The sequence below is a fragment of the Grammomys surdaster genome, unplaced genomic scaffold, assembly GCF_004785775.1.
Source record: "Grammomys surdaster isolate TR1022 unplaced genomic scaffold, NIH_TR_1.0 150, whole genome shotgun sequence".
Taxonomy (NCBI): domain Eukaryota; kingdom Metazoa; phylum Chordata; class Mammalia; order Rodentia; family Muridae; genus Grammomys; species Grammomys surdaster.
This window is the reverse complement of record NW_021604608.1, coordinates 23,695,191-23,721,761: the sequence shown is the minus strand read 5'-3', so window position 1 is coordinate 23,721,761 and position 26,571 is coordinate 23,695,191.

Here is a 26,571-nt window from a genome sequence, read left to right as displayed (position 1 = left end):
CCGCAAACCCTTTCATCTCCTTCAGTCTTCTCTCACTCCTCCCTTGGGAACCCCATGATCAGTTCAAGGGTTAGCTGTGAGCATCACCATCCGCCTTAGGCTCTGGTAGTCCTCTAAGGAGACAGTTATATCAGGCTCCTGTCAGTGTGCACTTCCTGGCATCCACATCAGCATCTACCTTTGGTGATTGCACAACGGATGGATACCCAGGTGGAGCAGTCTCCGATGGCCCCTCCTTCAGTTTCTGTCCCATGCTTTGTCTCCATATTTGCTCCCATGAGTATTTTGTTGCTCCTTCTAAGAAAGGCCAAAGCACCCACCCTTTGGTCTTCCTTGTTCATGAGCTTCATGTGGTCTATAAGTTGTATCTTGGATATTGAGAGCTTTTGGGCTAATATCCAATTATCAGTGAGAGCTTAATATGTACTTCTTGTACTCTTAAGAAACGTTTTATTATTATCTTCTAAAGTATGTTCTAATTTACGCTTGTATGAAGTATTTTCTTATAATTTTAAGAAAATATTTATAATTTATAATTATTTGATAAGATTCAAATATTTTTCTTTTATTTTCCAACTAGTTGCAATATTAAAAAACTTCTGACATTTTAGTTGTATCTAAAATCCTCATTAATTTGTTACTTTTTTTTCCTTTCTGTAATTGAGTTTTCTAAGTAAAATTTTATGTAGTATTTGATTAATTTGTTTCTTCTAAATGAGTACACAGTTTCTTGAGTAAAAGTACTTCTGAGAAATTTGAGAACAATTTTAATCTACAAAAGTTGTAGCTGTGTCATATTCATGTCTGTAATGAGAATGTTTATAGATTTTGTGTTATATATAAATTTGTACTATTCCTTGAAACTAATGTTTGCACATTGTGTGTGTATATATATATATATATATAGTTAACAATAATTTCTTAACAGTTACTCTCCTATAAATACAAGATAAGAAAACTATTATGACAGTAAAATAAAAATTAAGTTGAATTGAAGGCTCACCTTTCTTCACACAACATTAGCTAAAATGTCAGGAGAATTTTTCAGTACATTCATAACAGAATCTAGGCCAACGATGGATAACCATCATCTACAAGTGACTTCAGAGTGATCCCAAAGATGATTATATTTTATTTAAGACAGAATAAGATAAAACAAAGTTCTCTTAAAGAGCTTGTGTGCTGGAGAGATGCCTCCATCACTCTTAGAAAACTGCTTCTAAATCTTCAAGGAGTACTGAATTGAGGTTCCCAGGGCACCTCTCAACTGCCTACAACCCCAGTCGAAGGGATAAAAATAAATGCCTTGTTGCACCCCACCGCAGGCAACTATAAACACAAGGCATATAGCCACATAAAATATATATTTAAAACAAAGTTTAAAGATATTATGCCCTAACATACCATATATATTTATGCAACTATATTCCATTAATTATAATTCATCATAATATTCAGATCTCATTGTGACCATGAGGCGTTGAAAAACCAGGAATAACAGAAAATCTACACCTGAAGAACAACTAGAAGGCTCTACCACAGAAGGTAAGGAGGATGAACAAAACCATTGCTTTGTGAATTTGAAAGTGGGTCATAGGGGATACAATCTACCTTTTTTCCTCTTTGTTTCTTTTTTTCTGTCTTTCTATTCCAGATCACAAGGAGGGACTTCACATGGGTTTTTCTACTTATACTTTGGCTATCTTAGCAGAAAATTGGCATCAACTGCCAGGAATAAGGGTGGATCACGTTTCTCATGACTTCTTGGCTCTACCTAGCCTTTGGTTTTTCCAAAGACTCTGATCTGTGATTTGAATCACAGTGCACAGAATTTACAAACAAGATGGTTGATGGATACCCAGCCCATGAAGTTGTAAAGTTCTGGTTTGGATGCCTCTAAACCAGAATATTAGCAATAAAAACCTAAATATATTCACTTTTTAAACATTATTACTGAATTGTTTATCATATCAGTATCTTCTCTAAAACTATTGTTTTTTTAATCATATAAATATTATTTTCACAATCTGTCAAGTATATAAAATTTGAACTTCTAAAACAACATTGGAATTGTCATCTACCCAATCTTCACATAAATATTTTCTAACCAATACTCTTGAAAAGATTGGATGAGTTTGCATCCAAAAAGCAATTAAAGATATGCCTATTGGTGTAATAGTAGCAGGAAAGTTATGGGAGTGATCAAACACTTTTTGATTTATTCCATAAGGAATAACCAATTTCTATTATACCAAATTTACCCATTAATAAATTATATCCTAAATTCTTATCTTTATGCCCATAAACTAGTGCACACGTCAACCCTCAACAGAGAAACTTTTTATTTATTTATTTATTTATTCATTCATTTATTTATTTATTTATTTATTTATTTATTTATTTATTGGTAGATGGCAATTAATCCAAGGAACAACAACATTTCAATGGGCAGAAAAAAAAAGAAACTATATTCATTTCAAAATGAGACATCACATCTTGTGCTGACGCTGCTGTAGTGCATGAAAATGTACAAGGAGGGGAGTTCCTAAAACAAAGCCTTAGAGAGACAGTTGAAGGGAGATCAGTCACTTAAGTCATATTTTGATACATTTAAGCTCAAGACTAGCATGAGATAAATAGATCTATCTTGATTTACAGTAACTAACAAATTAAATTATACTTAATTGGAACAGGGATAAAAGACAAAATAAAGAAGGAACTCAAATGCTTTTCAACAGGGACACAGTAAATTTGAATTGAAGAAACTATTGGGAGATGAGATATTATATATTTAACATTCAGGCTGAAGATGTCAAAGATCACAACTAATGACTGTCTCAACAGTTTGCAGGGTAAGATGTATCAGAATATTCATTCCAATGTTAAGAAGCAAAGAGAATAAAGAGACTGGTTTCTTTCCCTGTGTGGCTGACTCCACATGGTGCTGTTGGATAACGTCCAGGACATCCTGGTCTCTGGTCATAGTGACTTCTCAAAAATCCTTTACAGAGAATTTTAAGACCACTTCCATCTGTCTTGAAATCATTGATTGAGTGTATTTCTGTCAGCTTAAAAAAACTCACTCCAATACAGTTAAAATGCAACTAAACTAAGAATATAACAACTGAAATGGAGTTTGGAACATTACCAAGGATCAAAAGAGTCTCAACAAAAAGGAAGTCAAAATACGGAGAAATTTTACAAAAGAATTACATATATATATATATATATGTGTGTGTGTGTGTGTGTGTGTGTGTGTGTGTGTATGTTTATGATATCTTAAATGTTTTAATACCTATATATAATGAAATCAAAGTATCATAAATTTTCACTTAATCTAATCACACCCTTATTTATATAACAATAAAGATTACCTTCAGAATCATGAGTTACTAATTTATGGTCTCATTTATTGCATTCTTAGACTTTCTTTTCTTCCTCATCATCATCTTTCTCTTCTATCTCTACCCTGGAGTGTAAGTGATACACTGCCAATAGTTCATATTTAAGGCACACAATTTGGTAATCATTGACATATGTGTACAACCATGATAGCATGTCCACAGTAAACAGGAGAATTGGACATATAAAGGGCATCTGTGATTTCATTGCTTGAACTTGTTCAAGAGCAGCCTGGATTACACAGTGGGAACCTATCTGAAAAGAAATAAAGACAATCTATATGTTGTTTCTGTTACTTTCTCCAGGTAATATATAATTAATTATGTTTTTCTTCCTATAACATTCACTGACTATAGTCCATAACATCCTCAGGTAGACATTTTGCCATTAATGAGAGTACATTTTATTGTTTCTCTTACTTCTTTCATTAAATATAATTATGGAGCTTGATTCATATGGCTGCATATAATAGTAGTCCATTGTTTGCTGAGTTGTATTACCTTGTGTCAACATACTTTAAACTGTGAATTAATTTATTTGCTTGGCTTTTTTTGAGTTCAACTACTGCATATACAGAAAGTGAGAGAGATAAATGCTGGTATTCAGATATATTTCTCATTCATACATTCATTCTTGTACCATAGCCCATGGGACAGTGTGCCTATTCCTAGGACTGATCTTCTCTGTGTAATTACATCTCTCTAAAAACACCTTCAGAGTCACACCTAGAAGCTTGTCTTTTAGATGTTTCTAAGTTAAGTCAATTTGACAAGACTAACTATGTCATGTATACCCTTATAAACTTAATACTAAACATGTCATAATATTTACCCATTCTTCACATAGGCTTACAGCCATCTGACTTGAAATATATTTAGTTCACTTGTAACAATCCAACTGAACTTAAATTTCCTAAAATTGTTCAAAAACCCAAATTCTCCTTGTGTACACAAGGCAGTTTTAAACTGTGCAAGCAAAACAAAATAATGTAAAATGAACCATAAGCAGGGTGCTTTGGGTTAGATTTTTTTTTGGTTTTTATATTTTTTTATTGGATATTTTATTTATTTACATTTCAGATGTCATTCCCTTCCCCCTTTTCCCCTCCCTAGGACCCCTCTATTCCATTTCCCCTCCTCCTTTTTGCTTTTATACCATTTTAATTAAATGTTAGTATTAAGGTCAGTTCTAGGTTGAGTGACTAGAATTCTTATCAACGTAAAAAGAATGGTTAGATAGCAAGGATTTGAAAATCCCAAACTCAGTTGTTCTAGATTTCTACCAAAATCATCAGTTAACAGTGACTTGTAGATCCTGTAGTTCAATCTCCAAAATTACCAACACTTCCTACATTATAATTCAGAAGACATAAAAATCACATCGCCAAATTTATCATAGCAATGACTCCACTTCTTTGTACTAATTTATTGTACTAATTGTTCATTCTGAATCAGTTTTAACATTTTGTCCATTATTGTGAAATGTGCACAGTGGTAGAAATAAATGCTTAAATCTGTGGTGAGAAAGAGCCTGAGGGAGCTGTGCAGAAGAGATAAATGCTGGTGTCCAATGCATTTTTTTCCTTTTATCATTTCAGGAATGAAGTCCATAGGAACGTACCACACACTGTTAGAATATGTCCTGTCTCCTCAACTAAATGTCTCTGGAAACAACTTTGTAAATATACACATAAGTGTATCTTTTAGGTAATATGAAATGAACCAACATTGAATATGAAAAGAAACCATGTCATACTTTATAATCTGTCCATATAGTAATAGTAGATTTTTAGTTCCTACTTTTGGAAAATTTCCAAAAATTTATAATGTATTTAGTGGAAAATGCTAGAATTTTAATAAAAAACAGTTAATACAGGCAATGCTATACAAGTGGATTGCATTTTTAATTTAACCTAACCCAGATAACTAATCCATATTCCTTCTTTATTCACATTTCTACCCCACCTCTTTTTCTTCCACCATTCTTGTGTCTCTTTTCGTGTGTTTCTTTTGCATGGTGATAATGAGTTCCTAGATATGACTTTGTCCTTGAAAAAAATTCTGGACATCTTTCATCTTGATCCACCGGGTTATTGATGACATGACATGATATACAATAGGCATGAAAAAAAATATAATATCTTTGTCAGTTTTCTGAGAATGATATAAACATTGAATATGTGGAAAGAATCTGAGAAACTTAGAGATAATGTATTTCTCATTTCTTAAGATAATAAAAACCAGCCACTTTGAGGAATTTTTAAGCCAACATGAGCAATCCATTGGGAGACACTCTCCATTTTATTTAATTTAGAATGTCCTTGACTATCAATGCTTCAATGGAAGCACAAGGATATTAGCTGACTATGTCCACTCATGTAAGCTTTGCAGATATTGTTAGCTGCTTGAACTCAAACAGCTATATACTTCAGAGAGAAAAGAATGATTATTGGAAAAGTTTGTCCATTGGTTGATTGCTTTAACAGACAAATACAAGCATTAATATAACAGAATGTGAACATTTTCTGTCCTAAGGGCTTTAAGACGAGATACCTCATACTCTCTGGATCATTTCCTTTTATTAAAATTATTCTTTTGAAGTAACATTGCTATACTTCATTCTTATGGGCCAGTGTTTTCAAGCTAACAAAAATGCTGACATTTTAGAAATTCTCTATTATTTTCAACTAAAATCCAAACTAAATTAAACCAACAACAACAGCAAAAAAAAACAAAAACAAAAACAAAAAAAATGTTACTTTTTATATTGATTCCCTTAGGGTAAAACAAAAGAAGATGAAACATCCAACATCTTCTCTTAAGTTATCTATATATCCATTCACTTCCAAGATTATTTCCTCAACCAGACTCAGAGTGGTTTTGTAGTAAGAGCAGCTATGAATAAAGCAAATATTATCGTATCTGTCTAAATCCCTTTTATAAATATAGATAAAAATGGAAAACAAGTAATGTAATAAATGTTGATGTGAATAAACTGAAAACAAAATTTGACTTGATATTTTTAATAAATAAATTAGAATAAGTCAATAAAATTAGAAGAGCAAAAGGGGGTGATGGAGGAAAACTGGTTCATCCATGCTGAGGTTAGTCCTACAGCTTCTATTTCTTCTCTCTATCCCAACACAATTTCCAAAAACATCATTGGCAAATATATTGACATTTCTAGTGAGTATAAGAAGAAAATTGTTATGTATATGCTTTAAGAAACAATAGAATTCTTTTCTACTATTAAAATATCTACTTAAGAAAAATCTTATAAGACTTTGATTTGACAGCAATTAAATAAATGTTTCTTGGGTAGACTAGAAGGCCCAGTGAGTAAAGGCACTGACACTAAACCTGACGACTGGCATTTGCATAATAGGAGAAAAGTGCTTACTTCTACAAGTTGTCCCCTGACTCAACAAGTATACTGTGAATGTATTTGAGCCCCACTCCATGACTAATTAAATAAATGTGATGCAAAATAAATAAAACTATGTTTCTTAACTGTATGTTTCATCTGAATCCTGCTTTGGTCTCCTTCCTCTGTAGTTTTTAGAAATGTGTTCTAAACTGAGGTTGCTCTGACATTTCGAATTCCTTTTTTTGTTGTCCTATCTTTTCTAAGAATCATATGCTGGATGATTTCATTTCACCAGTAGCATGTGGTCAATGAAAATTGCTATGACCTTTTCTACCATTGAATTTCCTAGATCCCAAAACCCATCATATATAGAGAAAGTCTCTTCTATCTTAGCTGTATGGTAGAAAAACTGCTATAAATACAGTGTCTAATTACAGGAGCCAATTCTTCACTATTAGAGGAAGAAAAACAGAATTAAGTATTATGTCACATTTTAGATTATGAAGGTAATTTCAAAAATTAAAATGTAAAACAATATTAAAATTTAATGTTATTCATGGGAAAGTATTGCCATGGTTTATAATACGAAGGCAATCAGGTTTAGATCATCAAGTATGCTAATTGCTTTTTCATTGTAAACCATGTTGACACTTGTCAATACATCCCGACTTAAGGATATTCAAGGACTAGTTCCCTTTTAAACATTAGTGTATAATATATGCATTTTCCCCCTCTGGCTGATATCAGACACTACCAGGAGCTACAAAGATCATGATATACAACTTTGTTTTTTGACAGTTATGGCTCTCAAATATCTGAAATCAGTGTTGTGTTCAACATGTTTAGGAAAAAAATCATACCATTAGTTATATGGTACCAGGTAGTTCTGGGTGCTACATGGCTTGTCACTTAAGCTACCATATCTGTTTTAGACTTCATGTGCTTTTGTCTGTGTTGGTATCTTTTCATCTAATGTCTTGTAATCACTCTTATGACTCTATTTAAAGCCTACTCACTCAATATAGGATGATCGCCTCTCTGGACCATTAAAAAATTATAACTGTTGGGATTGTTTTTCTAAATAATGCCATATTTATAGCTTCTGAGTATTCATAACAAAATACTGGAGAAACATAATAAATATATCACACAGTGGAAGCATTTGACAGCATATCCAGAGATTTAGAGGATGTCCTCTGAAAGGATAATTGTTAGGAGAGGCAACACTAGAGCCTGTATCTTTAGACTCTCGAAAACATCTCCATTTGAAAGATCATGCTCAAAGCCACTTTAACACTATTCTTTCTCTTCACTGTCTAATTCCATTGTATATGAACAATAATTTCAGAAATACCAATCATTACCACCGTAGATTACTACGTCTATAGTAATCCATATAACTAATATATTAAGAAAAAATGGAAATAAAAATTGTAAACAAACAAGAAAAAGAAAATTTATACATATTTGATATTTTAACATTAGTGAGAAGAAAGACATAAACATGAACAGAAGTTGAAAATTATTTTAATATCATGTCACCTTTATATATGTTAAATATGTACCATGAAATTTTAGAATAAAAAGTCATTAGCATGAAAAGTGATATTTGCTACCACCAAAACTTACATTTATTCCTTGGAAGTTTAATAAGTGTGTGAATAAGCATGCATATTGATAATGACTTCAGGCTATGTCATTTGATTAATTCTTTTGTGAATATTGAAAATGACCACCAACTGTTATCTCCTATAGACCAATTTTATTTCAAATTAAAAGCTCATAGAACCAAAAGGTTACTGACAATTTTCAAACAAGTATTTTTTAAATATTTCTAGATTTTTATTTAAAATTTTATATATGTTGTTCATATTCTTTTCCATCTGACATATATTCTCTATTTCATTATCTACCTATCTTGATGTTCTTTCTCTCAACAAGAAAAAAAAAGCAGGAAAAGCATTTTTAAAATATTAAAAACAACAAAAACCAAAACAAAACAAAAACCCAATCATACAACAAAAAGTACCAAATTAAAAAAATATAAATTCTGTTTCCTTTTGTCCTTTTGGTCTGCTTAATTTTGGGCCTGAGGCCTGCCCTGGAATGTAGTTGACATTCTCACTGACACCCGGTTGGAAATAACTGATATTTCTTTCTCCAGCAGGTATTATTTGCAAATAGCTTTGTGATAAGAGGTGGGACTTCATGTCCATTTCCTTAGTCTATGCTAAGTGCTGCCTGGTTTGAACGTGTGCAGGCTCTGTGCATGCTGCCTATGTTGCCATGTTCTCTGAGTTCATACTGTTGTATCCCTGGAGTCATCTATTCCCTCTGTCTCTTATCATACTGTCTCCATAAATCCTTGAGCTACATCTCATTTAGACACTGTATCTCCTGCCATCTAGACACTTCCTGTGCGAAGTATATTTAAAGGGACAAGAATGCACATATACCATCTCTATTCCACTGTGGTATATGTCCATTGGGCTTTATTTTTCCTAGTAAGTCAACTTTTAAAGGCAAAGAGAATTACCAGCTCATGAAATGAGGCAAGAGCTATTTGAAGATGTTAATGTATAACACTAGTATATATGGATTCTGAATCTTTCCTTAAGCACCTGGTAAAAGAGGACGGACGTCCTTGCTGTGCAACTACCTAGCCATCACTTAGAGCTACCAAACTGCCTGAAGTAGGCATGGCGTTTCACACATAGTAATTTTATATGTATGTGGGAAAAGATGAGAGTACCTAGTGCTTATTAAAATAAAAACCTGTATATTATAGAAAGGGCCACTTAGAAGATTATGCCTGCAAGTGTTGCCTCTAATTCTAAGTAAATAACACTAGACTTCTCATTTTTGTTTGTTTGTTTTGTTACTTTGAAAGGTTCCTACCTTTGCAGGATCTGGAAATATATTAAAGCCAGAACTGAAAACAGTTGTTTCAAGCATTTCTTGCTGCCTATTGCTAACACAATAGTTATATGGAAGTAACAGACTTCCTTTACAATGTTCTTCAGGCCTCTTCTAGTGCCTTTCTCTTAACAAAGCTAAAAGAGATCTGATGTGCAATGAACAAATATGGTCATTCGAGTCATCCTTTCTGAATCACAACAATAGGAGGTTGTATTTGCAAGCAGAGATTAACTTAAGAGCTAAAGAGCTCTTCAGCTTCCTGCTTTCTTCCATTGCATTTGCTACAATAGGCAACTAATGACATCATTTCTAGATTGAAAATACCAAGAAACCACCAAGTTCATGAGCTTTGCTTATTTGCATTTTTTTCTGGTATGTAGCACAGTATATGCCTGCAGAAATTGTTCATTATTTGTTAAATGAATGTCTGTGTAAGTAAACAAGATTTGGATTATGAAAATATTTGGCACTTGAATAATAACTCAGTGCAAAAGAGTATTTGGACTGAATCATAGGACTCAAATTAGAAATAAAGCCAAAATGTTCAGTAAATCTTAATTTAATCATATGCCTGAAACAGTGAATTGCCTCTACAGTTCTCAGGCTAATTAAAGCTAAACAATTGTGAATTGCAATAAAATGAAAAGCACCACTAAATACTTTTTTAATACTTTTCAAAGTAAGAATGAAAGAACAGAAAAAAAATGTGTTGTTAAAAAACAAATTGGAGTGATAGTTTTAAAACTCTTGCCCCATAGAACCCTGTTAAGATTTGAACAGAAATGTCTACCATAATCACATGTGTCTCAACAGTTGTTCCATGCTACTGCTGCTGATTTTTAAGGCTGTGGAAAATTCAGGAAGTGGAACCTTAAGGAGTTACGCTACACCAGGTTCTAATTCCTGTCCAGTCTGATTCATGTTCTTCTACTGCAGTTTGTGTGTGTGTGTGTTCAGGGACTGGGGGCCAAGCAGTCACACGTCCTTGTTGCATGTAGCTGTATAACCACAGTGGCTTCTCCACAATAATAGACTGTTTCTTCTCAACCCTTTTATGAAGATTAATGTTCCTCCTTTGCAGGAGTTGTCAGGAGCTTGGCAATAGAAATGAGATAATCAATTATCACAAATTTCCGTATTACTCCTATATCCTGGAATAAGGCCTATGGTGCCGAACAATGGAGAAATATACCTAACATAATAAGGATCCAGCATCTCCATAAAAGTATAATGAACACATGATCAAGCAGTGTAAGTGATGTAAAGATGTATAATCTCATAATTAATTTTCTTCTCTAGTAATGGGTTAAGATCATTAAACTGCCTCAAACTCGGTTTTTAATATTTACTAAAATAAGTGTTAAAATAAACAAATTATCATGCTTAGTTGAAAGGGTAATTTTATTAGGAAATATTACCCAGTGAATCCTACTTTATTTACCATGGATATTTTTATATGAAATTTAATTAAGCTTTGTATATAATGGCTACCATATGACAACATAAACTGACCTGCAATGTAATCTTAATGGTTAGTCTAAGAATTGTCACTGTCCTGTGGTATTTAGGTATTTTGTTAGATATTAGAAATATTCTTTCCATCAATGGAAGGTATAGGGAGACTGAAAATAGTAACTAGTACATTGTACTTTAGAACAATAAGAATAATGAAAATAGATTAATTTCTTTAGCAAACTTCTACTGAAAATTAATTCTTTGAAGAATTTTTTAAGGAGATCTTGAATGTTGCTTGCTTTTCTCTCATGTATCTCTCAGTAAGAACATCTTTCTATGCTTGGGGAATTGTCATTCTCCTCGCCAAATCTCAGCCTTTGCACTTTCAATGACATGAAATATTTTGAGAGTTTCTTTAATGTGAAGTGATTTCTGCAGGAATCAATTGCTCAGAAACAGTTATATCCCTTTCATTACCAACACAGTGCTCATTTGGGTCAATCTGTTCACCCTTACTTTGATTCCATGTGTGGAGTCTTTCAAAACACAGTAGTGGTGTTTTGAAACTGGCCATGGTCAACCACTCCTTCAGTAACTACAGAAATGACTAATTTCAGTTTTACTCCAATTATATCACTATTCACTACCCTACTGCAATTTGGCTGATCTGTACCATAAAAGTCCCATTTCTCAGTCCCATTTTCTCAGGCAGCATGATATCAAACGCAAAATACAAAATACATCAAAATAGCCTTTGAAAGAAGTAATGTGATCTCATTGCCATGTATGTGGTATTTATATTGGTAATTTGTGGCTGAAGGCAATAGTGCCTTTTGGAAATTCATGTAACTTTTCAGAGTAAATATACTTTGTTGCTATAATTTGTATAAATTTGTGTAAGATATATACAGTTTTTGTACAATTTATGTAAGAGATATTTCAGCTGTTAAGAGTGCTGGCTGTTTTTGCAGAGGACCTGGTTTCAATCCGCAACATCCACAGGACAGTTATCGTCTGGAATTCCAGTTCTAGGGGATCCAACACCTTCACACAGACATACATGAAAGCAACAACCAATGATCATAAGATAAAACTAAATTTAAAAAGATTTTAAAATATATATATTGTATATAGGTTTAATTTATGTGAATAGGCTCTGTTATTATGATTTGAGCCAAGCTTTATATATTAACTTATTAACTTTAAAATGTGTTATGTTTTTAATTGTAATAGAATTCTACAAATTTTCTCCACCTTTCCTCCCTCAATCCCCTCCCTGGTGCCTTCATCTTTGCTATGTACCACCTTCTCTTAAGCTGATATCCTATTTTTCTTTGATTACATTTATACAGACACACAATTTATATGTATGTATTTGTGTACAAATGTATAAGTACAATCTGATGATTCCATTTTTGTTCTTTGCGTATACATGGCTTCAGGGATTACCATTCTTTATTGTAAAAGCAGTAAGGGAACTCAACTGAACTGGAAGTTTCTGGTTGTGCCATGTGATACAGACTCACATGGTGTCCTGCTAAAGCAGATTTGCATGGTGTTTTGCTGTGGAAAGACCCTTGGGAGCACAAATTGGTCTTGAAACTTCACTTTTGCTGATCTTCACTCTGTTGAGAGAGACACATGGCAGAGAATTTCCCCTGGTGACCCAGCTGCTTCTGGTTGCTCCAGCTGATCCATAATGATTAGGCAAAGTCCTGGCTGTTCCTGCTGGATGGTGCCACTGCTGCTGATTCATTTTTGAGATCCTGATAAAGAGAAATCACTCCCAAAGAATTACTGCTAAACAGGTTCTCATCCTGTATTTATCATCTTTTCTCCCCTACCTTTGGATAGTGGGGTAGAGGGGATGGGTTGAAACATTTAGAATACTTACTAAAGGTAGGTATTTGTTGGGCTGTAGCTCGTGCATGGGCATGGGTTCTATTGGACTGCATTGTAGTTCTTGCATGTCTGTCCCCCAGGTGGCTGGAACCTTGGCTCAGGGAGCAAGTGAGGGAATTTGACTGAGTTCACTCCACAAGGCACCAGGTGGAAGTCTGGCTGTGAGAAGCCACAGAACTCCCCTGTGGGCATGGGTATATCTCAGTCTGAGGTCCTGTGGGGGCAGAGCTATTGGGTGGGGACCCCCAGTCAACAAGGCATGTGGGGATTGACTGGTCTCAGACTCCTGGGCTCGCAAGCACCATTGGGAGCTGGGGAAGAGTTGAGACTGGGATCATATGGGCTGGACCAGTCCACAGTGGAGAGGGATAAGGGAGAGAGCTCCAGCAGCGCCCCATGGGATATAGACACTTTTGGTCATGGGGACTCTCTTGTCTGGATCATGACTGGCTCAGCTAGCTTCCATGGGTTGGTGGGCCTCCATGGCTTGAACGTACAGAAGTCCTCAGGCGAGAGATTAGGCATTGGCTCATTGGTTAAAGGCCCGCTTTACAGTTCTCCACAGTGTGCCCCAAAGACATGAAGAAGTCCATGGTTTTAAAAGGTTTGTTGTCATGGCAGAAAGTGGATGAAGCTATACCCTGTACCTGTACCCCATGTCCTCAGGGCGGGCTTGAGGTTAAATATGTTTTGTGAGTAGGAGAAGGGTTTGGGAAGGAATGCTTAATTGACTCTACCCTCTGGTCTTTAGGTATCTCATTAATATGGAGATCTCTTGAGGCTCTGCGGCCTGTAGTCATGCCCTCTACCTGTGCTACCTGTGCTATGTGGCCTAAGACCACAAACCTTTCTTTTGGGGGGGGGGGGCTGTGGATGGCTGAAGCTAAGTGAAAGGAACCACGGCACAGGAGTAAGGTCAAATTCCTATTGTCCCATTAGAGTCACCTAGGTTCAAAGCAGACTCAACTGGGTACCCCACTGCCTCTCACAGCCCACCGCCCACAGGTATTGAACAGTCTCAGCCCTGGGAAGGGCAAATGTTTCCTCTCTCAGCAGTCATTAGTTGCCTATAGTTCTTTGTCTAGGAGGGAGCCTGTGAAATATTCTCCATTTCATGTTAGTCTGTTTATTGTTCCAATCTTGTTTATGCAGCCTACGCTAGGAAAGACAGTTGCACAAGATCTCCATTTGCTGCAGAATGAAGGCTTTTTGATGAAGGAAAGAAGCTGCACTAATTTATGGTTATAAGATCATTTTGATAGATATAAAATATTATGATTCTTTGAAGCTTTATCATATAAACTTCCTCTATTTTCTTTTTTGTTATCCCTCCTTTTCTATCTGTATTAATCTCTCTAATTGTAGTCCACTCCCTGTTTTTCATTTTCCCACTTTATACTCCTTGAATCATGCCATGGCTGTCTCAAACTCAACATACACTGAACGCTATGGTCCCTTTATACTTACTTGATTTCTGTAGTTACTAAAACTGTTAGAAGAAACCATAGACAGTACCCTACCAAACATATGTATAAGAAAGGACTTTCTTAGTAGGACTAGGTATGCCCAGAAATGAAGGCCCACAAGTGACAACTGGCATCTAATAGAACTATAACTTTCTATAGATCTAAAAAAACAATCATTGGAGTGAAGAAGAAAATCCAAGAATGGGAGGGAATCATTGCAAGCTTTATATCTGACAAAATGTACAAAGATCTCTAAAACTCAGATATAAGCAACTAAATGACAATACTAAAACACAAACAGTGTGGATGTTAAATCTAATCTAAAGATCTCAGTAAAGTAAGAATGCCTAAGAAATTCTTCAAAAGTTGTTCACCATCATTAGAAATCAAGGAGACACAAATTAAAATGACTTTGGTTCATACATTTTGGAATGCTTGAGTTCATTAACTGACTGATCACAAAAGCTAGTGAGGTTGTGGAGAATGAGGATTTCCATGCTCACTGTTAGCAGAAAGGCATGTTGCTGCATCACTCTTGAAACCATTGTGAAGTATCTTTAAAAATAAATCTACCACATGACCTACATATACAACTCCTTGTTTGTATTCAAAGGACGCAACATCCTACTCCACAGAGAACATGCTCAGCCATGTCCACCATTGCTTTATTGACAATAGATAAAAGATGGAAACAAATATCAATGAATAAATAACGGGAATGTGGTACATATATACTATAGAATACTATTGAACTATAAAACAAAATGGAATCATGAACTTTATAAGTAAATGAATAGACCTAGAAAAGCTTATATTGAGTGAGGTAATTCAGACCTAGAAAGAAATAAAATTCAAGTTACCTCTCATCTTGTGGTTCAAAGCTCTAAATTCTTAAATGTGAGCATAAAACATGGAGTAATATTCAACAGTGTTTTTTGTTTGTGTGTTTGAAACACTGTTTGTGGCATCTATTATTCACTAAAATATATATCATAAAATATTTAGACTCGGAGAGTCTGTTTTGTCTCAAATTCAATCCTGCCTAGTTTTTATATCTGTTTAAGAAAAGATCCCACAGTGAAGGTATATAGCATGATTTCTGCTTGGATATCATGAAGGGTAAGATTTTTCTACAGATATGGTATAATGTAAGCTGGCCAGCAGGACCACCCAGTGCTCCCAAGGACTAGACCACCAACCAAGGAGTGTACAGAGAGGGATTCATAACTCCAGATACGTATCCAGCAGAGGATGGCCTTGTCTGACATGGGGAGGGGAGACCCTTGGTCCTGTGGAGGTTTGATGGCCCAGCATAGGGAGATGCTGGAGTACAAGGGTGGGTGGGTGAGTGGGTGGGGAGCACTCTCATAGAAGCAAAGGGGAGGGGGAAGAGGCCGGATGGGATGGGAGGGGTTGTGGAGGGGTAACCGGGAAGGTGGATATCGTTTGAGATGTAAATGAACAGAATGATTAATAAAAAATACGAACAATAGACCAAAGAACCAATTACACTCTAGTCAAGCTGGTTGAACCAATGCATTTATTCCTGATATTTACAGAAGCATGGTGGAATTAAACGAGTTATGGGTGGCTCAAGGAAGCTGTATCACCAAAACCTCACCTCAGAATAGCTAACTACCCTCAAAGAATGCATGCATGAAGTTCCTGACTCTAAAGACAAAGACTCCAAAAAAGTAGCTTCCTTTCTGCACTTTTCAACTGTCTTTTATAATATCATATAGGGGTTGGTAATCTGATGTCTTTCTGAGTCCCTGGTCCTTGTAAGTTTCACTAACTTTCTGAGTCTAATGAGCCTATGTCTTCCAGCAGGAGGGATTATTTCAATTTCAAGGAAATAGCTTTGTCACAGCAATCATGACATCTGGATCAAACACTTTATTTTACATTGTAAGTATGTGCTATAAAATTACTTAGAGAATAGAAAATACTTTACCATCTTATTTTTATTTGTTAAAAAAAATGAACCAATAATTATATTCTCCTAACTTGTATATTAATTTCTTCGGAAACTTATTTAAAATATGTTTGATTTTTTTCTTATTTGGTTGATAAAATTTTAATGAACAACATAACTTAATAAATAACATTATAGAAGTGATTAAATTGTTACAAATTTTAATGTATTTATCAATTTATTGAAAAGTTAATAGTACAAACAAATTATTTGACTCTGGAAAGATAGTTCAGTGAGTAAAATGCCTTCCATGCAAGCACAGACTTGATGTTGGATTTCTAGAAACACTCTAAATAGGCAGGTTTCTTGATATGCTTAAAATTTCAGTATTGAAAGGCAGAGAAAGCAAAAGCCATTATCGTTTGGCTACCCAGTCTGGCTAATCAGTAAGCCCAAGTTTTAATGACAGAACCTATCTCAAAATATAAGCTGGGGAATGACAGACAAAGATAGCTGATCTGAACATCTGGCCTACACATGAACACACACACACACAAACACACACATGCATGCACACACATTCTCATATACACACACAACACAAATTCTATGTTAATCAATAAAATTGATGTCACTTAAAATAATAAATCTTATAAGAGCAGAAACAAACAAAGGTTACCTGGCCTTGTGAGAGCTTTACATAGTTTTCTTGAAAAAATAGCAATGCACATTTATAGGTAAGCCTGTTGTAGGAAGTTCACTAAATATAGAGATAGAGATGCTTTCATTCATAAGGGGAAACTAATCCAAGCAGACCTAATAGTATACAAGATGACAAGGTTTGGGATGTTGTACAGATGTAGGTAAAAACAGAGGGAGTAGGTGGTTATGATTTATGCATACTGTGCGTATATAGAGATATATTACATTTGACCTTATTCATGTAGAGAGGCATAACCTGTTATACTTCTTAAAATGCGTATGAGTTGAAACTTACGTTTTAATTATATATTTAGAAATGTAATTCCTTAATTTCTTTTATTTGGATATGTTATATTAGTGTTTAAGTTAAATGTATAGAATTTATCATATAGTAAAACAGATAATTATTTATGGGAGATGTTAAAATAGATTGTATAATAAAACTGGAAATACTGGGTTAAAGAACATAGTAGAATTTACATTCTTTACATATATACATAGATATTTGTGTGTTTGTCTGTTAAAATATCAAATATAGAACCTCTTTATATTTTCACTGCAGTGTAAGAAATGTATAAGTGTGGTAAAAAACAGTATATCACCCTAGTGTTTTGAGTCGTTCGCTGGTTAGTAGCATTCTATAATATGAAATGTTATTTAATCTATGAGTGCATATTATATGTATACTAAGTTAATGATAGCAAAACATAAGCACCAGGCTAGGAAGTATTAAGTTAAAACTGCAAACATTGTCATTAATATCCTATATATGATTAATGTTTGTTTGAAAATGTAAAGAGTTGTGTTGAATATTTATTTATTTAGTATAATGAAAGGATTTAGGGAATAGAATACATTACAAATTGTGTATATGAGAAGCCATCTCTTAATATAGCACTTTTAATTTTCTTACAGTCGACAAAAACCTGTATTTTAGATGTTAGAACATTATCCAAGATTTCAAATTGTCACTTATAAAACATAGCCTGTGGCAAATACTACTTTAAAAGCTAGAATGTCTATGACATTACCTTCTCAGTCAAAGTGGTATGACAAATAGAAAGTTACTTGAGCTCAGGACATGTGAAACATTTATTATTGCAATATGAGCAATGAAATGTAAAATTGACCTCATTTGTCAATGCATTACATAGTTTTTAGCTGCTCTATCAAATCGAAAGAAACAAGGACTTTTTTAAATGGAAAGAAAGTGAACTTTATTGACACAAACCTTCAGGTTTTTAGATGGTTCCTGACTCCCATACAGAGAGGCATCAACTAGAACACTGGGGACGGGATGGCCAAAGAGAAAGATGTTAGAGAGATTCATAGTTTTATACTTAATTAGATTCATTGTGTAAGGGAAAGAACTATTAGAAATAATACCGTGGACTGTGAGTACTTATCCACTAACAGTTTTTTACACTAATCAACAATTCCCCTTGCACTTCTAGGCAGTGTGTGATATAATTATAACATCAAGCTAAATTAAATTTATTGTCTTGTTAAATCAATTTCTTGTCCACATCATTGTACAAATGTTCTGTTAAGAGCTCTGGCTTTGCTTTCATTTGGCTCTGAGTTCTTAAGGCAAAACTTAGGAACCAACATGAAAGTCTAGGTGTGAGTAGGGATTGAATCATACAGTCACTGACTTAATAACTGGTATTTAGTTTAGTAGTAAAATAATATTTACCATTGTGTAGAAAAGAATGTTAGAGATCAAAGCCTAGATAGATTATAATAGATTGCTTTGGAGCCATATAAAGTATTGGCTTCTTCATTAATTTTTATCCTGTATGAATGATTACTATAGAATAATTCTTACCAGGTACTGTAGTAGCTCCTAGGAGCACAAATAAATAATCAGTAAAAAATTTTCTCTCAGAACTCTAAATCCAACTATATAATGTTTTCCAAAAATAAATTTAATTTGAGAATGAGGCTTAAAGTATGGATGTTTCAGGCAAAAAGCTTTGATATTTCCTCAGTTTCCCCTCTGTTCTTACTATGTTCTTATGTTACATCTACTAACAAATGTGTCCTGAATGCATTGAAAGAAGCTGTTCAATTGAGTATTCTGAGAGCATATGCCAGCTCAACTGGCATGATGCTGGAATGCCCCTGTTTCCTGCCATTTCTACAAGGCAGAGGACATATAATGTACCTGAGCATGAAAATAGTCTTGTATAAAGACCTGCAATGGCTGGAAGAATTCCCTTTGGATTAACTCTGACAAGGAGTGGAAGAAAATACAGGAGGCAGACTGTATTTCTCATTTTCTTTTCTGTCATTGACCTTTACAAAGAATGTCAAGCATCATTTCCTCTTCGGAAAGTCCTGAACTATTATCAAATACATATGACCTGTTGTGCTTTTTTTCTGAGACATAGTAATGGGGTGGTCACCATAGTAACACATACTTTCTTTCCTTTCATACCTAACTTTTGCCTTAGGTCCTGTATGTGAAGTATTGAATTAAGACAATTAATAGTGTTGTGCTTTTATATAATATATCCTCGTGACAGATTTTTTTAAATTTACATTGTACATTTACCTGAAATAAATAAGAAACCAATTACTGCTAGTAATTGGGTTTTTAATAACTCCTATGACCTGGTCAAATTGTACTTTATAGCACATGGATAGAAAATTGAGAGGCTATACAGGAGGATGGTATGACATAGAGAGAAAAAATAACCAGGGATTCTGAACTTAAACAGACAGGGACATTTACAACAAAGAAAGTACAGGAGCTTTTGACAAGGTTGTAGAATTGGCAGAAAATAATTGTCAAAGCATGCTTTGGGAGCCAAAAGGTCAACTGAGACAAAACTAAAGGAAAACTTTATCTACTGCATTCTCAAAAGAAACTTTTATAAAACATAGGTTAAGGTTTAATGATAATGATAAAAAGAAATCAAATTGGACTAAATGTGAATCTTTTAAATGTGAAAGGTCCAATTTCATATCCAACTTAAGTGGATGATAATAAAAGATTAGAAAACAGAAAAAAGACTTGGCTAAAACTTTATGCAGATTTAATTACCCAGTCAATTCTGGTAGTAAATGCAGTGTCAAATTCCCTACCTGGAGAGCCTTTACTTCACAGTCACTGTTCACTTTTGAAACTGGTGCCTGTGAGATAAATGTGCTCTCTTTGGAGACAAGCTCAAAAGTCCTCACTGTATTCAAACAAATCATCAATAACTTAAGAATGCTTATAAAAGATGTGTTTCATTGCTTTTCTTCTCATTGTAAATAAGTACCTGAGTTTTGCATTGTCTCTCAGATTGAGGGAATTCATTCTATCATGTGGGTTTAGGCATGTCACTTTGCTGGTCTGTAATGGCGGAGCAAGTTGTAGCAGCTTTGTTACATAAAAGAAGCATCCAGACATTAGAGACAGGTCTAAATCTAGATAATGTTCCCCTAGTAATCCACTTTCTATAGATTTTGAAACAATGTTACCACCTGAAGATCATGTACTCAAGCACATCAGTCTCTGTAGGTTATTTTTTAGTATAAACAATGTGGAAGAGAACCTACCAGACTATTTAATTATTGATAAAACTTAGCTAATTAAAACCATCTATATATGGAACAACATATCTAAAGTACACCGTCAACCAATGTCTAGGTAATAGCGATTTTTTTTGGTTGATTTTCAGAGTCTTAGGAAACATGCAATATAAAAAATAAACAAGGATGCCAAGGATAGAACTATATATAAAAATATACAGAAATTATATAAATGTGTGACTATTCATTTTTATCACATTGTGGACACCCAAAGAGTAAATGCTTGATGTGGATTATGAGAAAATCATGTCAAATCATGATTTAACATGCAGCAAGTTCTACACGAATCAGACAAACTGCCTTTCTCAGGATCTCTGTACTTATGAGGAATCATACACAGAATCCACATGATGGTGAGTGAAAACTATGAACAGTTTCATAAAATGATTTAAGCCTTGATTTACATCAGTACTGAACATCAAAGAAAGAATCAGTAACTTGGGTTAATATACTGCCATCCTGTTGCAGGATAATCATTTCTTTTTTGTTTGCTTTGTTTTTGAATCCTTTCTATTAGATAATTTCTTTATTTACATTTCAAATGCTATTCCCTTTCCTGGTTTCCCCTTCAATAACCCCCTATCCCAGGTTCCCTACTCCCCACTTCTATGAGGGTATTCCCCTACCCACCTACCCACTCCCACTTCCCCGTCCTAGCATTCCCCTACAATGGGGCATGGAGCCTTCACAGGACCAAGGGCAGGATAATCATTTCTAAGCTCTTTTTTAGATGGTATAAATTTACTTTATTTGAACTTGATAAATTTTCCATATACAGGTTTTCCTTACTTGCTTATAGTACAATTTGAGTGTGCTGTCCACCACATAGGTGATGCTCTCAAAACCGGGGCAAATTACTTGTTTAAAGATAGTAAATCATAAATAACTAGAGATGCTCCTTGATTTATTCCTAGATACCATTGCCACTTTCAAAGTTGAAAGAAAAACAGTAACAAAGGGTATGTTGTATAAAAGTATGAACAAACTTCTAAATGGCCAACCAGTGGAAAGTGCATGTGACAGTAAGGCTATTTTCCATGCAGTGAACCTTAGCCAACAGAAAATAAGAGATAAAAAGGAATTTGGTAGAGGTATTGCTAAGGGGTTACATCAAAACACTATTACTAGTATTAGTCATTCCTGATGAGTATTGTACATTAAGGAAGGTGTAACGTCGTCTTCATTATAACTCTTGAAAGGAGGTTTTCACACTGCCATTTCATTTTTGATGTGGCATTTGTATTTTACTTTGCCTTTTAACATATTGTGCTTTTATTACTTTTTATTTAATGTCCTGTTTTATATGAATAATATGTCAACAGATGCTTCTTTGTTGGAGTCAATGTTTAGAAAACATATCTCTTACAGAATTTTTAATCAGGAATTTAAGTTAATGGATATCTTTATAACAAATAAAAATAGGGGCCTAGAAAAGCCCTCCAAATGAAAATCTATCCTTTATGTCTTACTTTATATTATATGATACTTAGTTTCTCATCTGTGACATAGTGTTATCACATAAGAGAAAGAGTAGAGACAAATAATACATATAAAATAGATTTTTTATGACAAGACCTGAAATAAACTGATTGCATGGAATAAAAAGTTTATCTCAGTAAGATTCATGATTAGTGAGTTTCAATGTCTTAGGATTGTGGCAAGGCAGAAGTACTTTGATGGACAGATATGGGCAAGGAAAATTTCTTACCTTACATCAGCCAGAGTACAGAGGAAGTGAGACTAAACTTTTCTCCTTCCCTTGTCTTGCCTCCTCCTCCTGAGCTTTTATCTGGAACCTCAACCTACTATGTTGTACTGCCTGCATGCAGGGTTGTTCTAACTCTTCATTTTCTTTTCCATATATAAATTTCTGCACCTACTTCTACAAATGTATTTTATTAATACTCATATTTCTCATTTCAATCACGTTGACAATGGCATTGAGTCATGACAAATATCATAGTCTGTTTATGCTCTCAAAACAAAATACTATGGACTCAGTAATTTATACACAGTATAAATTCATTCCTCTGAGTTCTGGAGTCTGAGAGATAAATATCACTCCAATTCTAGGGTCTGGGGAGGATGTTATTGCCTAACAAGATGTACCATTATGTACGGAGAGAAAGAAAGGGAACAAGATAGAGGTCAACTGCAGAGCATGGCCTCATCTGTAAAAATGTTAACCCTACTTATTTGAGATTCATCTTCACTAATTTTTCTAAAGGCTTCCATCTGTGACTACTGCCACACTGGAAATTTGATTTTGAATTAAAATGAAAATTGATGAAAGCATAAATATTCAAGCTATAACAAGTACTCTTTTGGATACCTGTTGACCTAGAACTATTATGGCAATAACTACTCACCATTCATTACAATCCATAAGTTCAAATCAAAATCTATCAATTTTGCAAGCCTGACACATTCTCTATTCATCATTGGATTATCCTACATGAAGGCATCTGAGCCTGACTGAGAAAATCAGTTTTTTTCTTGTGCATTTTAAGCTAAAATTAAGAAACATTTCTGACTTAATAGCTGAATGAATGTGCACATCAGAAATACAAAAGAAAGCTTTTATTGGCTACCTTTCCTGCCATGAAAAATTAGTGATTGCAGATACACTCCAGTAAGAAATAATTGTAACAATTATTATATACAAAGTACTTTATACATGAATAAAAGTGTATATATTTGTGTGTGTATAGAGAAGCTAAAATTAAATAGAAAAATATAGAACATACTTACATATGTACTCATGTACAACCCCTTACTATAGAAATAAAAAATGTGTTAATTATAAAAATGTGTGAAAGTAGTGTAAGGAAAAAAAGTAGTAGTGGTGTAAAAAAAATAAAAAAGATGGACATTGGTTAGATGAGATCTCTTTCAATCATTATCCAACGCTTCTCTAAATTAATAAGAAGAAAGAAAAGATAGGTTCACCTAATTGTTTTCTCATACAATTTCTACAAATGAGACTAAAGGTTATTAGAAAAGGTTTGTGGCACAGAATTTAGGAAAGATGTTTGCAAGGGAGAAAGAGGTTGAAACTATTAACAGTAGAGGAGAAAGTGAGTTATTTGATCTGTACCCTCCTCTCAGGAGTATGCTTCTCCTGACTAATGCATGTGGATGTCAACAGCACTCTAGATGAGGGAAAGACTTGGTATGCTCTCCAGGTAGATATTATCCTGCTATGAGTTCAACTTTAGACATGTGGCTATTTTACTATGAATTATAGCTAAGGCTCTTGAGGAAAATTTCACCCCTGAGATTTTTCACCTTTATATAAGGAATCATCAAGAACTATGAGAGTATATTATTAAGAAAAATGTTTCAATCCTAAAGGACTTGTCTCCTATAGAAATGCTCCAAGTTACAATATTTTCAGATCTATGAATATATTTTTCTGATTAATGAATACAAATAAGAAATAAAATCAGCAATACTGAGTAATATTTATTCAAATTTACCTATATGGCACCCTGACTGTGGATATCAGCATAGTTTTGGACTTATCTTCATATCTTATTTTGAGAATAGATTTAAGGAAACAGTTTTGTACGTCTCTGTAAATTGAATACTAATCCCCAGAACTTTTTCTGAAATAAATCTTAAGGACTAACATTAATGCTCACCAAATCTCCAAGTTTTGTTAAGTTCCTTTACAAAAGTGCTTTTCAGCAAAATGATAGCTACAACTAAAGAATAAAATTATTTTAACCTGGTGAGTATTGGGAGATCTGTATTTAACAAGGATTTAAAAAGAAAATAGTTTCCCTTGTGCCCAAGTATTCGAGGCTCTTCTCCACTTCCTCTTCTATTAGTTTTAGTGTATCTGGTTTTCTGTGAGGGTCTTTTATCCACTTGGACCTGAGCTTTGCACAAGGAGATAAGAATGGATCAATTTGCATTCTTCTACATGCTGACCACCAGTTAAACCAGCACCAGTTGTTGAAAATGCTGTCTTTTTCCTACTGGATGGTTTTAGCTCCTTTGTCAAATATCAAGTGACCATAGGTGTGTGGGTTCATTTCTGGGTCTTCAATTCTATTCCATTGATCTTCCTGCCTGTCTCTGTACCAATACCATTTGGTTTTTATCACTATTGCTCTGTAGTACAGCTTGAGGTTTTTTGTTATTTCAGATGGTTTTGCAAATTGCTCTTTCTATCTCTATGAAGAATTGAGTTGGAATTTTCATGAGAACTACATTGAATCTGTAGATTGCTTTCAGTAATATGGCCATATTTACTATATTAATCCTGCCAATCCATGAGCATGGGAAATCTTTCCATCTTCTGAGATCTTTAATTTCTTTCTTCAGAGAAAAATGGCTTATGCTCTAAGATCAAGAATTGACAAATGGGACCTTATGAAATTGCAAATCTTTTGTATAGCAAAGGACAATGCCAGTAGGACAAAACAGCAACCAACAGATTGGGAAAAAGCTTTACCTATCCTACATCCGATAGAGGCCTAATATCCAACATATACAAAGAACTCAAGAAATTAGACACCAGACAACCAAATAACCCTATTAAAATGGGGGTAAAGAGCTAAACAGAATTCTCAACTGAGGAAACTCAAATGGCTGAGAAGCACCTAAAGAAATGTTCAACATCCTTAGTCATCAGGGAATTGAGAATCAAAACAACCCTGAGATTCCACCTCACACCAGGAAGAATGGCTAAGATCAAAAACTCTGGCGATAGCAGATGCTGGTGAGGATGTGGAGAATGAGGAACACTCCCACATTGTTGGTGGGATTGTAAGCTGATACAACCACTCTGGAAATAAGTTTGGCAGTTCCTCAGAAAATTGGACATAACATTACCTGAGGACCCAGCTATACCACTCCTGGGCATATATTCAGAAGATGCTCCAACATATACCAAGAACACAGGCTCCAGTATGTGCATAGTAGCCAATCATTGAACTGATCTCAGGGTTCCCAATGGAGGAGTTAGAGAGAAGAATGAAGGGGCTGAAGGGGTTTGCAGCCTCATAGAGAGAGCAACCATACCAGCCAACCAGAGCTCCTAAGATCTAAACCACCAGATTGGGAGCACATAGAGAGGGACCCATGGCTCCAGCTGTATAGTATAGGGGAGGATGTCCTGGTAGGGCATAGGTGGGAGAGAAGGTCCTTGGTCCTATGAAGGCTGGAAGCCCGAGTGTGGAGTAATTCGATGGCAGGTTGGTGGGAGTTGGTGGGTGGATGTGGGTATATCCTCATAAATGCAGGAGGAGGATGATGGGATAGGGGTTTCTGGGGAGAATTGGGGAAAGGGGATAACATCTGAAATGTAAGTAAAATATCCAATGAAAAAGGAAAATAGTTTATTTAAATAATCAAAAGGAAAATACAAATAACATCTATATGGAATGAGTTGATTTTATAAGATATTATTTAAACTATAGAAAAGTGATACGTCCAGGCAGTGGTGATTCACACTTTAAATCCCAGATTTGGGAAGCAGGGAAAGAAAGATTTCTGACTTTGCGGCCAACCTGGTCTTCAGAGTAAGTTTCATGACAGCCAAGACTACACAGAGAACCTCTGTCATGTAAAACTAAAAACTAGCATTTAGATTCCTGCCTGAAATTACTTCTTTGTTTTAGCCTAATATCGGATTCCTGCCTGAAGCCTACTTCCTTGTTCTTGGCCAATATCATATTCCTGCCAAGCAGCCCATTTCCTTTTCCTTGACCCAAGTCACATTCTTACCAAGCAGCTCCAAGGATTCTGACTCTCCCCCTCCCCCCTTTTTTTATTTCATTAATAAGACTGAGCCTGTCTGAGGTTGTTCTGACAAGAATGCCTTTCTTACCTGTCATGGAATATGTATTATCA